A 13643-nucleotide genomic window follows, 5' to 3' on the forward strand; every position below is an offset into this window, starting at 1 on the left:
TGGGACCATCAGTTGTGTTGTGCAGAACTCTGGTGGATACACAGCTGATAGTCCTACTGAATAGACTGTTAGAATTTGTATTATGGCAAGAAAAAAGCAGCTAAGTAAAGAAAAACGAGTGGCCATCATTACTTTAAGAAATGAAGGTCAGTCAATGCGAAAAATTGGGAAAACTTTGAAAGTGTCCCCAACTGCAGTTGCAAAAACCTTCAAGCGCTACAAAGAAACTGGCTCACATGAGGACCGCCCCAGGAAAGGAAGACCAAGAGTCACCTCTGCTTTTGAGGATAAGTTTATCCGAGTCACCAGCCTCAGAAATCGCAGGTTAACAGCAGCTCAGATTAGAGACCAGGTCAATGCCACACAGAGTTCTAGCAGCAGACACATCTCTTCAACAACTGTTAAGAGGAGACTTTGTGCAGCAGGCCTTTGGTTCCAACCACCGTGTCTTTGTGCGACGCAGAAAAGGTGAACGGATGGACTCTACATGCCTGGTTCCCACCGTGAAGCATGGAGGAGGAGGTGTGATGGTGTGAGTATGCTTTGCTGGTGACACTGTTGGGGACTTATTTAAAATTGAAGGCATATTGAACCAGCATGGCTACCACAGCATCTTGCAGCGGCATGCTATTCCATCCGGTTTGCGTTTAGTTGGACGATCATTTATTTTTCAACAGGACAATGACCCCAAACACACCTCCAGGCTGGGCAAGGGCTATTTGACCAAGAAGGAGAGTGATGGGGTGCTACGCAAGATGACCTGGCCTCCACAGTCACCAGACCTGAACCCAATCGAGATGGTTTGGGGTGAGCTGGACTGCAGAGTGAAGGCAAAAGGGCCAACAAGTGCTAAGCATCTCTGGGAACTCCTTCAAGATTGTTGGAAGACCATTTCCGGTGACTACCTCTTGAAGCTCATCAAGAGAATGCCAAGAGTGTGCAAAGCAGTCATCAAAGCAAAAGGTGGCTACTTTGAAGAACCTAGAATATAAGACATATTGTCAGTTGTTTCACACTTTTTTGTTAAGTATATAATTCCACATGTGTTAATTCATAGTTTTGAGGCCTTCAGTGTGAATGTACAATTTTCATAGTCATGAAAATACAGAAAAATCTTTAAATGAGAAGGTGTGTCCAATCTTTTGGTCTGTACTGTATGTGTTGAGCCCATTTTTAGATTAAATAAATTAAAAGTTATAGTTTAATATTTCACATAATTACTGTCTACCTTGCTGAGATCTCTATTCTATGATTGGTAGACCGCCAAACCATTAATACCATTTATAACTTTGTTTTTAGATCTACTCTGTTGAAGCACACAACAGCTGCAGGCTTACACTGCAGGAACTATCTTGAATGGACAGCAGATGGTGCTGTATTTATTTTTAAAGTTTGTTTAGTCTGTACTATGAGACTCCTTTTTTTGTTTTGTTCATTCATGTTCTTTCCTGTATCCTTGATATGATGATAAAGAAAATTGTTGCTGCGTTTCCCAAGTAAAACAGTTAATTCTCCCACAAAATCTAAGTGCTTATGATTCTGCTGAAAGCTGAAATATGCAATTGGTTATGGGCCCAGACATAGGTATAGAAAGTGCAAAGCACAGTTTGGTGAACAAACTGATACACGGAATTTTCCAGAGGTGCTCATCTCATCTACACAAGTAAGAAACTCAGTAAATACAGGAAAAAGAGGAGAAGAACCATCTGCTCAGAGCTTAGGGCAAAGGATATATAAGACAGGTATGTTGTAGCTACGCTGCTATGTAGTTTACCCGCCAGATATAGTCCAAAGATTAAAGCATTAGTGACAAGGCTTGAAACCGACCTGATACTAGAACTTGTAAAGACCTGGCTAATAGATGAATACTAGAAAAGAAAGGAACTTGTTCATGACTCCGTAGACGATGACAGTGAAATCCTTCTTGAAGCAATGAATGTAGGGTCACACAAGAAAGAAACTAGAGCATGCTTCAGATGCCACGATCAGGAACACTTAAAGATAGACTGTACAAAATGTAAAGCAGAACTACAGAAACAATTTCCAGTAGGGTGTAAACAAAAGGTCAAAGCAATAATCTCAAATATATGTACAAGTAATTTGAATTTTACCTTTAACCCCTTTACCCCCCAGTGTGGTTTGCACGTTAATGACCAGGCCAATTTTTACAATTCTGACCACTGTCACTTTATGAGGTAATTACTCTGGAACGCTTCAACGGATCCCCCTGATTCTGACATTGTTTTTTCGTGACATATTGTACTTCATGATAGTGGTAAAATTTCTTTGATATCAATTGCGTTTATTTGTGAAAAAATTAGAAATTTGGCAAAAATTTCACAATTTTCAAAATTTGAATTTTTATTCTGTTAAATCAGAGAGATATGTTACACAAAATAGTTAATAAATAACATTTCCCACATGTCTACTTTACATCAACACAATTTTGGAACCAAATTTTTTTTTATTAGTGCGCTATAAGGGTTAAAAGTTGATATCAACGATTTCTCATTTTTCCAACAAAATTTACAAAACCATTTTTTTAGGGACCACATCACATTTGAAGTGACTTTGAGGGGCCTTTATGACAGAAAATACCCAAAAGTGACACCATTCTAAAAACTGCTCAAAACCACACTCAAGAAGTTTATTAACCTTTCATGTGCTTCAGAGGAATTTTTGGAATGGGTAAGGAAAAAATGAACATTTAACTTTTTTCACAAAAATGTTACTTTAGACCCCAATTTTTTGACTTTTGCGGGGGTAACAGGAAAAAATGGACCCCAAAATTTGTTGTGCAATTTCCCCTGAGCACGCAGATACCCCATACGTGGGGAAAAACCACTGCTTGGGCGTACGGCATGGTTCGGAAGGGAAAGAGCGCCATTTGACTTTTTGAATGTAAAATTTGCTTGAATAATTAGTGGACGCCATGTTGCGTTTAGAGAGCCCCTGATGTGCCTAACCAGTGGAAACCCCCATAAGTGATACCATTTTGGAAACTAGACCCCTCAGGTAACTTATCTAGATGTATGGTGAGCCCCTTGAACCCCCAGGTGCTTCACAGAAGTTTATAACATGGAGCCGTGAAAATAAAAGTTTCACATTTTTTCACAAAAATGTTTTTCAGCCCCCAGTTTTGCATTTTCATAAGGGTAACTGGAGAAATTGCACCATGCAACTTGTTGTGCAATCTCTCCTGAGTAAGCCGATACCCCATATGTGGGGAAAAAACACTGTTTGGGCGTATGGCATGGTAAGGAAGGGAAGGAGCGCCATTTGACTTTTTGAATGTAAAATTTGCTTGAATAATTAGCGGATGTGCCCCTGATGTGCCTAAACAGTGGAAAACCCCCACAAGTTACACCATTTTGGAAAATAGACCTCTCAGGGAACTTATCTAGATGTGTAGTGAGCACCCTTAACCCCCAGGTGCTTCACAGAAGTTTAGAACATGAAGCCGTGAAAATAAAAAAATCTCACTTTTTCCACAAAAATTATCTCTAAGCCCCAAATTTTTTAGTTTCACAAGGGTAAGAGGAGAAAATTGAACCTAAAAACTGTTGTGTAATTTCTCCTGAGTACGCCATATGTGGGGAAAATACACTGTTTGGGCACACGTCAGCGTTCAGAAGGGAAGGAGCACTGTGTGACTTTTTGAACGCAAAATTGGCTGGAATCAAAAGCAGACACCATGTTACATTTTGGGAGCCCCTGATGTGCCTAAATAGTGGAAACCTCTCATAATTGACTCCATTTTGGAAACTAGACCCCTCAAGGATTTTATCAAGGGGTATAGTGTAGATTTTGAACCCAGAGGTACGACAGAATTTGATAACATTAGGTCATCATATTGAATAAGTTGTCATTAGTCTTGAGTGCAAGTGCTCGCTACTTGAGTTTGAATCAGGTACTCGGGTATGCATCATGTATTACGTGTGCTCGGGTGACATGCTCGAGTCCCTGCCCCACATGTTTCATAGTTGTTAGACACCCAAAAAAGAACATGTGGGGATCGCTCGTGCATGGTAGGCGATCCCAGCAACGTTTTTTTTGGCTGCTAAGCATATGGGGCAGAAACTTGAGCATGTCACTCGAACACCCGCGATCCTCAGTGCATAGCCGAGCACCCGATGCGAGCACCTGCGCTCAACACTGGTCGTCATATTGTCATTTTTTTTTCTTTACTTTTGAAAAAATCCCAACCCTAACCCCAACCATAACCGTAGCCCAACCCTAACCCTAACCCTAGCCCCAACCCTAACCCAACCTTAACCCAACCCCAACCCTAACCCTAGCCCAACCCTAACCCTAGCCTAACCCTAACCGCAACCCTAACCCTAGCCCAACCCTAACCCTAGCCCAACTCTAACCCCAACCCTAATACAACCCTAACCCTAGAGTTTATTTTTTTACACCGTTCTTCGTGTGGTATAAGTGATTAGACGACTTTAGTCTTCGGGTCGGTGTGATTACAGCAATACCAGATTCATATCGGGTTTTTATGATTGACAACTGTCACACACTAAATGACGCTTTTTTTTGCAAAGACTAGTTTTTGCATAGCCATATTTTGAGAGTTATAATTTTTCCATATTTTGGCCGACAGAGTCATGTGACAGCTTGTTTGTTGCGGGACAAGTTGACGTTTTTATTGGTGCCATTTTCGGGCATGTTAAATTTTTTGATTGCTTTCTATTCCGATTTTTGGGAGGCAGATTAAACAAAAACCAGCAATTCAGGAATTGTTTTTTTTTTGGGGGGGGGGGGGGTTTATGCCGTTCCGTGTGTGGTAAAATTGATAATGCAGCGTTATTCTTCGGGTTAGTATGTTTACAGCGGTACCACATTTTTATAGTTTTTTTTATGTTTTGACACTTTTATACAATAAAAACTATTTTCTAGAAAAAATAATTTTTTTGCTTCGCTTTATTCTGAGAGCTATAACTTTTTTATTTTTCGGATGATGGAGCAGTGTGCCAGCTTGTTTTTTGCAGGACAAGATGACATTTTCAGCGGTACCATTTTTATTTACATTTGTCTTTTTGATCGCGTGTTGTTCCATTTTTTGTTTGACAGTATGATGATAAAGCATTGTTTTTTGCTTCATTTTTTTTTTTTTTTTTTACTGTGTTCACTAAAGGGGTTAACTAGTGGAACAGTTTTATAGGTCAGGTCGTTACGGACATGGTGATACCAAATATGTGTACTTTTATTGGTTTCTTTTTTTTTCCATAATAAATAAATATTATGGGTTTAATATATTTTTATTTTTGGGGGATTATTTTTTTCATTTTTTTTTAAAATATTTTTACAATACATTTTTCTTTTTTTTTTTCACTTTTCTACTTTTTTTTTTAATCCTACACTTTGTCCCACTATGGGACTTTCACTTTTTGCAGCCTAATCGGCTGCATGGCATAGAGAGCAGCAGCTCCCTATGCCATGCAGCCTGTCAGCGCTGCACACAGGGAGACATTACTTTGGTCATGCACTGCACATGACCAAAATAACGTCCTGCCTCCTGGTGACCTGGATGTTGTCATGATGACATCGGGTCGTCATGGCAACATCCGGAAGCCGCCGCAGACATCGCTGGATGCCGGCAGGAGAGGTGAGTATAGCGATCACCTCCCATTGCCACCGCAATTCTGCGATCGACTTCGATTGCAGCATTGCGGGAGTTAATGTGCAGGGAGCGGTGTAACAATCAGCTGACACCCGGCGATCGCCCCTCACTGCTTGTGTGCGGGCGCGATCGCAGCGCGTGTAATAGTACGTAGCTGGTCCATAAGTTCCAGGGCACAGCTACGTACTATTACTTAGGGGTTAAAGTGACAAATAATCAAATACTACAAGGTTGGTGCTTTAACTACATACAGTGGCATGTAAAAGTTTGGGCACCCTTGGTCAAAATTACTATTATTGTGGACAATTAAACAAATTGAAGATGACATGATCTCTAAAAGGCCTACAGTTAAAGATGACACATTTCCTTCGTATTTTAGGCAAAAAAATAAATAATTTTTTACATTTTAAAAATTACTAAAAGGAAAATGGGCCAGTGCAAAAGTTTGGGCACCCTTGGAGATTTGTGTGCTCAGATAACTTTGACCAATGTTTCAGAGCTTGATTAGCCTGTTAGGGTTATGGCTTGTTCACTATCATCGTTAGGAAAGGCCTGATGATGCAACGTTCACAGCTTTATAAAAACCCAGCCTCCTCTAACCTTGTGCCAAAAAGCAACAGCCATGGGTTCTTCTAAGCAGCTGCCTAGCACTCTGAAAATGAAAATGGTGGAGGCCCGCAAAGCAGGAGAAGACTATAAGAAGATAGCAAAGCATTTTCTAATTTCTCTTTCCTCAGTCTAAAATGTAATTAATAAATGGCAGTTAACAGGAACAGTGGAGGTTAAGATAAGGTCTGAAAGACCTAGCAAAATTTCAGTGAGAGCTGCTCGTAGGATTGCTAGAGAGCCAAATCAGAACCCCGGCTTGACTGCAAAAGACCTTCAGAAAGATTTAGCAGACTCTGGAGTTGTGGTACATTGTTCGACTGTTCAGAGACACCTGCACAAATATGGCCTTCATGGAAGAATCATCAGAAGAAAACCTCTCCTGCATCCTCACCATAAAATTCAGCCTCAGAAATATTCAAGAGAACATCTAAACAAGCCTGATACATTTTGGAAGCAAGTCCTGTGGACCGATGACGTCAAAATAGAACTCTTTGGCCACAATGATCAAAGGTATGTGTGGAGAAAAAAGGTCACAGAATTTCAGGAAAAGAACATCTCGCCAACCATTAAGCATGGTGGTGGATCAATCATGTTTGGGGTTGTGTTGCAGCCAATGGCATGGGGAACATTTCACAGGTAGAGGGAAGAAAGGATTCAAAGAAATTTCAACAAATTCTTGATGCAAACATAACACTATCTGTAAAAAAGCTGAAATTGAAATGAGGATGGCTTCTACAAATGGATAATGATCCTAAACACCTGTCAAAAGCAACAATAGACTACCTCAAAAGAAGCAAGCTGAAGGTTTTACAGTGGCCCTCACAGTCCCCTGATCTGAACATCATTGAAAATCTGTGGCTAGACCTCAAAATAGCAGCGCGTGCAAGACGACCCAGGAATCTCACAGAACTGGAAGAATTTTCTAATGAAGAATGGATAAAAATCCCTCAAACAAGAATTGAAAGACTACTAACCATGCAGGGAGCCCAAACTTTTGCATTGGCCCATTTTCTTTTTTGTAATTTTTAAAATGTAAAAGATGAAAAAAATATATATTTTTTTGCCTAAAATAGAAAGGAAACGTGTCATCTTTAACTTTAGGCCTTTTAGAGATCATTTGATCTTCAAGTTGCTTAACTGTTCACAATACCAGTAATTTTGACTAGGGGTGCACAAACTTTTACATGCCACTGTAGCTACTAGTAGAAGCTTCTTCACAGAATTTGACTTAAATAAGAAGGAAACATCTTATCTAGATTATGGAAGCAGAATAAATGCAGGAGGTACTGGACATGGAATCATCATGTACCCCAGTAAATATGGATATAATTTAGCCATACCAATAAAAGACATGTTTTATGTTCCTAGCTTAGAAGGACTGCTATCTGTAAAGCAAATGATAACTGAAGGATGCACAGTAAAATTGTGAGGTGACAAGTGTGCTATCCTGCATGGGAAGAGTGTGATAGCTAATGACAAAGTATATGAGCATTTACATATTCTCAACACATATAAAGAAGAGGTAAGACTTGCTACACGTCATAGATGTCTGAGTCAAAGATATCCAGGAAACATTAAAAAGGACCTTTCACTAGTTTTAGCATGTTAAACTGTCCACATCAGAGAATAGTGACTGCAGAGCTTGGTAAAATATAGTTTTTATTTTTTTCATTTCTCCTCTCTGTTGCAGAGATTTTGTCTTGTAAAGTTTAGGCTATAATTTGTGTTATGGTGCATATGGGCATTAGCAGAGATTTGTCTCTGGGGGCGTATACTTATTCCCCTGCTCGATGTTGTCTACTCATAAGCAGGCAACATGATGTAGTGAAAAATAGAACACACACTCCTCTCCCCATTGATCTGTGATACTACTGTGCAGAGATACAGCAGAGTTGAGTTATGTATCAATACAAACACTTCCAGATCTCATCTCACAGTGCTGTCAGCTCTAACCCTCCCCACACAGACTGCCGTGAGATGAGATCTGGAAGAGGTTGTAATGATACATAACTGACATTACTAACCTGGAGAATCAGGTTTCTAGGGATTTTTTACAACAGAATGAACACAGCAAAAACAAAACCGAAAAAGCAATGTTGGAACTGCATATTTTTCACCATTTCACTGTGCTTGATTTTTTTTTTTATTATTCAGTACATGATACAATAAAATGAATGGTATTGTTTAAAAATAATTTTTTTTGTTCAAAAAATAAGGCATCATACGGCTATGTTAAGGAAAAAATAAAAAAGTCATGGCATTTGGAAAAAAGGAGGGGAAAACAAAAGCGAAAAACGAAAATTGGAACTTGACAGGATCTTATAGTGTTCACTTGTCCACATACTATAAGGCAGGGGTGCACCACATTTTTTGGTCCAAGGGACACATTGCAATACTGGACCAATCCCAAAGTCTGCAATTTTTTTTAAAGTAGTTACATGAATACATCATCAGAACCACAATCAGTGCATTAATACATCGCCGGAACCAAATTTTGAGTATATGAGAAGGATTTGGAGAGTTTCTGCTCAGTGTCTTCCCCAAAAAAATCAATGTGAACACACTAACTTAAACTGAGTTTCTTGGAGCAGAAACTTGCCAAATCCTCCTCATAATCTCAAATTGCTAAGTTTTGACACTTTTTAAGTTTTAACATAGCCATGAAACATGTTATAGATTGTTACATGTGTACAAAATCAGAACCACTGTCAGCACATGAGAGCAGCAGCAGAACCACCATCAGTACATGAGCAGCATCAGAACCACCATCATTGCATGAATGTAGCACCAGGACTACCATCAGTACATGACTGCAGCGACAGAACCACCATCAGTACATGAGTTCAGTGAAAAACACACAGTCAGTACATGAATGCAGTGCCACAAACACCATCAGTACATGAATACAGAGCCAGAAATATCTTCCGTGGAAGAATGAAGCGAAAGAAACACCACCAGTACATGAATGCAGCGCCAAGCTTAGTACAGTGATCAATTGTAATGTTAGGTCAGTTTCATATACATTTGTATTGGATGAACCTAAAATTTCCAGTATGTCCTTAACAATGGTATGGAGATGCTGTGAGTTGTTGTTACCAGCTATCATCAGACTGCGGACCATACAGGAACCACAGCACTGATGAAATGCAGGCAGAATCACAAATAAACATTTGCATCCAGGTATCTTATAGGTGACATTTTCTCTGACTGGAGTCATTCCTATCCCTTTTATCTCCATGTAGCACAGACACCATTATGAGATTTCATAAACAGAGCTCCTATCTACAGACTTGCTTTTTCTCCTACTTCAGCAGCACATCCTGATACGATGCCCTTAAAAAATAAAAGCATAATTATAGTGCCCCATAAATAAAAATATCTCCCACGCTCTGCCCCTGAATAAATAATTGCCTCTCACTGTGCTTCCTGCACAAAATACCCCCACATTGCCCTTCTCCAATGAAATATTCCCCCCACACTTCCCCTCTCCAAAATAACCCCCACACTGTCCCTCTCCAAAATATTCTCCCACACTGCCCCTCTATAAAATACCCCCCTAGACACTGCCCTTATCCAAAATACTCCCCCACACTGCCCCTCTATAAAATAACCCCCACACTGCCTTCTCTAAAATAGCCCACCACTCTGTCCATCTGTATAATATTCCCCTCACACTGCCCCCTCTCCAAAACATCCCCTCACACTGCCCCTTTTCAAAATATCCCCCACACTGGCCTGCTATATATTTCACCCACATAATATCCTCTCACAACCCCTCTCCATAATGCCCCTTTCCATATCTTCCCCAAACTGTCTCTTTCCAAGTCCCCCCACCCAACTGCTCCTCGCAGTATACTATGCCCCCTTTCACATTCGCTCTTAATTGCCTTAAAATGTCCCATATTGCTCCCTATAATGTCTCAAATTGCCCATAATGTCCAAAATTACCCCATAATGTCCCAAATCGCCACATTATGTGCCCTCGTAGTAACACAACCCTTCCCTCTCCCTGACCCCTTCATCTAAAATAACATGACATTTAATCTTTTGCTCCTCCATGGAGCACTTACCAGTGCCCAATGTCTCCTCTGCCTCTGCGGCCCCAACGCTGGCAGTAGTAGTTACCCACAAAGCGGTCCATGCTTCAGTAACCCCCTACATCTCCTCCCTTGTCTTAGTCTACCACCCTACACGTGCCCTCCGTCCTGCCAGTGACTTAAAACTAAAATTTCTCGTGTGCAGCGCCAATTCTTTGGAATGCACTACCCAGGACAGTTTGATTAATTCCCAATACCCACAGTTTCAAGCGGACCCTAAAAACCCATTTCTTTAGACTGGCGTATCGCCTCCACACACTATCTGTCCATCCCAGTTGTCCGTCCCAGTTTTCCCCCATATTAAAATCTTCTTCAAGTTCAGGTTCATACCAACCATGCACATAATAGCCTCGGTCAGGACTGCACACATACTGGCAGGCGACCAGTCCATGTATTATTTATCCTATTTAGTATATCAAGGCTGCATTATACAATATATGTACATTCTACCTTTTGTGTCTCCCCCATACCTCATAGACTATAAGCTTGCGAGCAGGGCCCTCACTCCTTTCGATATGAGATATGCTTATTCTGTACTGTCTGTATAAGTCCCACCTAAAATTTGTAAAGTGCTGCAGAATATGTTGGCGCTATAAAAATAAAAAAATTATTATTATTATTATTATTAGTGTGATGACATCACATTACGTCGCTGCAGGTAGGTGGCTGATGGGCGCTTCTCTGCCCCAGTCCCTGTGCCACAGCGTGGAATCTGAATGATGCAAATACATTTGAATATGGGAAGAAGGAGCCGGCGCATCCCGGTTAACTCCGCGGGATGCATAATATCCTTCGACGGGTGGCATGCGCCCCGCGAGCCGTATGATGTGCAGGCCTGATGTAAGGTATACTATAAAGACTACATTAAATCCAAGGCTACAAGTTCCTAAAGAAAGTCAGAACAGAGTTTCATGACTGCTTGAAATAATCCACAGTAATGTGTGAGGGCAAATAAAACTGCATACACCCAGAAGAAACAGATATACGGTGACCTTTATAGATGACTATCAAGATGCAAGTCAATTAATTATCTAGTGATAAACAAGAGTGCAGTTTTGGATAAACTAAAAGACTACGTAAAAAAGACTAGTAACAAGTTTCAACAGAAGAGCATAATACTTTGAAGCAAATGTAGGCTTCTACAGTCCTGCTCATTGTTATTGGCACCCCTTCATTTTTTTCATAGTTTGAACAATATCTTCAGAAATAAGTGGAAATGTACCAAAGTTATATCCTCAGGATTTTTTAATTAGTGGTCCAAAGTAATACAACAATAAAACATTGTTTTTCAACTTCCACATTGCAATTTCAAATAAGCAACAGAATAAACAGCATGTGCAGCAATAAAGGCACCCCTAATTTATACTTTGTTGCACACCCTTTGGCATTGCTGACAGCCTCCAAACGTTTCTGTAGCCATCTATAAGCTTCTGCCACTTCTCAGCTGGAATTTTCCCCCACTCTTCCTTTGCAGTTTGTTCAAGCTCTTGAATGTTTGCAGGGTTCTTTTTCCCAATGGCAGATTTCAGCTCACACCAAAGATTTTCAATGGGATTGAGGTCAGGACTCATTGCTGGCCATTTTAAAACAGTCCATTTTTTCTTTTTCAACCATTCCTGTGTACTTTTGGATGTGTGCTTTGGGTCATTGTATTGCTGGAGAACCCATGATCTTCAACTCAAACCAAGTTTTCTTACACTGAGTAGGACATTTCACTCTAAAATCTCTTGATAATTCTCTGATTTCATGATTCCTGTGATACGGTCAAAGCCTCCAGTACCAAATGCAGCAAAGCAGCCCCACAGCATTATGGATCCTCCACCATGCTAAACTGTTGACAAGGTGTTCTTTTCCTTATTAGCTTCATTGCGCCGTTTGTAAACAAACTGTTGCTTGCATTGCCAAAAAGCTCTATTTTTGTTTCATCTGTCCACAGAACATTTTCCCAGAAGGATTGTGGTTTGTCAAGGTACTCTTTGGCAAATATCAGTATTCCTTTTTATGTCTTTTCTTCAGCAATGGTTTCTCCCTTGGCCTTTTCCCATAAAGCTCTGCTTGGTTTAGTGTGCGGCGTATGGTACTTGTTGAAACCATGACCCCAGACTTTTCCAGGTTGGCCTTCAGGTCTTTGGATGTTTGACATGGTGTTTTTTTCCAGCATTCGCACCAACCTTCGAAGACATCTGTTGTCAATTTCCCTCTTCCCCCCATGTCCAGGGAGGTTCTTGACGGTTTCATGCTCAGCAAACTTCTTAATAACATTGCGCACTGTTGAAACTGGGACACCAACAGCAGGACTGTACTAACACGTCTACAGACAAATGCTAGGGTCCCCTCACCCATTGTCCTGAGTCGTCATTGGAGAATCTGAACTGGGAGAAAATTGAAGTATCATAGCAGCATCATGACTGAGAAACATGCAGCACGACTGGACTTCCTCCTCAACAGAACCCAGTGTAGTTGAACTGACATGTACACTGTGTGCAGAATTATTAGGCAAGTTGTATTTTAGAGGATTATTTTTATTATTGATCAACAACTATGTTCTCAATCAACCCAAAAGACTCATAAATATCCAAGCTTAATATTTTTGGAAGTTGCAGTGTTTTTTTTTTAGATTTGGCTATCATAGGAGGATATCTGTTTGTTCAGGTAACTATTACTGTGCAGAATTATTAGGCAACTTAATAAAAAACAAATATAATCCCATCTCACTTGTTTATTTTCACCAGGTAAACCAATATCAGTGCACAAAATTTAGAAATAAACATTTCTGACATGCAAAAACAAAAACCAAAAAAATTAGTGATCGATATAGCCACCTTTCTTTATGATGACACTCAACAGCCTTCCATCCATAGATTCTGTCAGTTGCTTGATCTGTTTTCGATCAACATTGCGTGCAGCAGCCACCACAGCCTCTCAGACACTGTTCCAAGAGGTGTACTGTTTTCCCTCCCTGTAGATCTCACGTTTTATGATGGACCACAGGTTCTCTATGGGGTTCAGATCAGGTGAACAAGGGGGCCATGTCATTATTTTTTCTTCTTTTAGACCTTTACTGGCCAGCCACGCTGTGGAGTAGTTGGATGTATGTGATGGAGCATTGTCCTGCATGAAAATCATGTTTTTCTTGAACGATACCGACTTCTTCCTGTACCACTGCTTGAAGAAGTTGTCTTCCAGAAACTGGCAGTAGGTCTGGGAGTTGAGCTTCACTCCATCCTCAACCCGAAAAGGTCCCACAAGTTCATCTTTGATGATACCAGCCCATACCAGTACCCCACCTCCACCTTGCTGGCGTCTGA

Source organism: Phyllobates terribilis, unplaced genomic scaffold (assembly GCF_046119375.1).
Source record: "Phyllobates terribilis strain yellow unplaced genomic scaffold, ASM4611937v1 Scaffold_5__5_contigs__length_657084704, whole genome shotgun sequence".
NCBI classification, from domain to species: Eukaryota; Metazoa; Chordata; class Amphibia; order Anura; family Dendrobatidae; genus Phyllobates; species Phyllobates terribilis.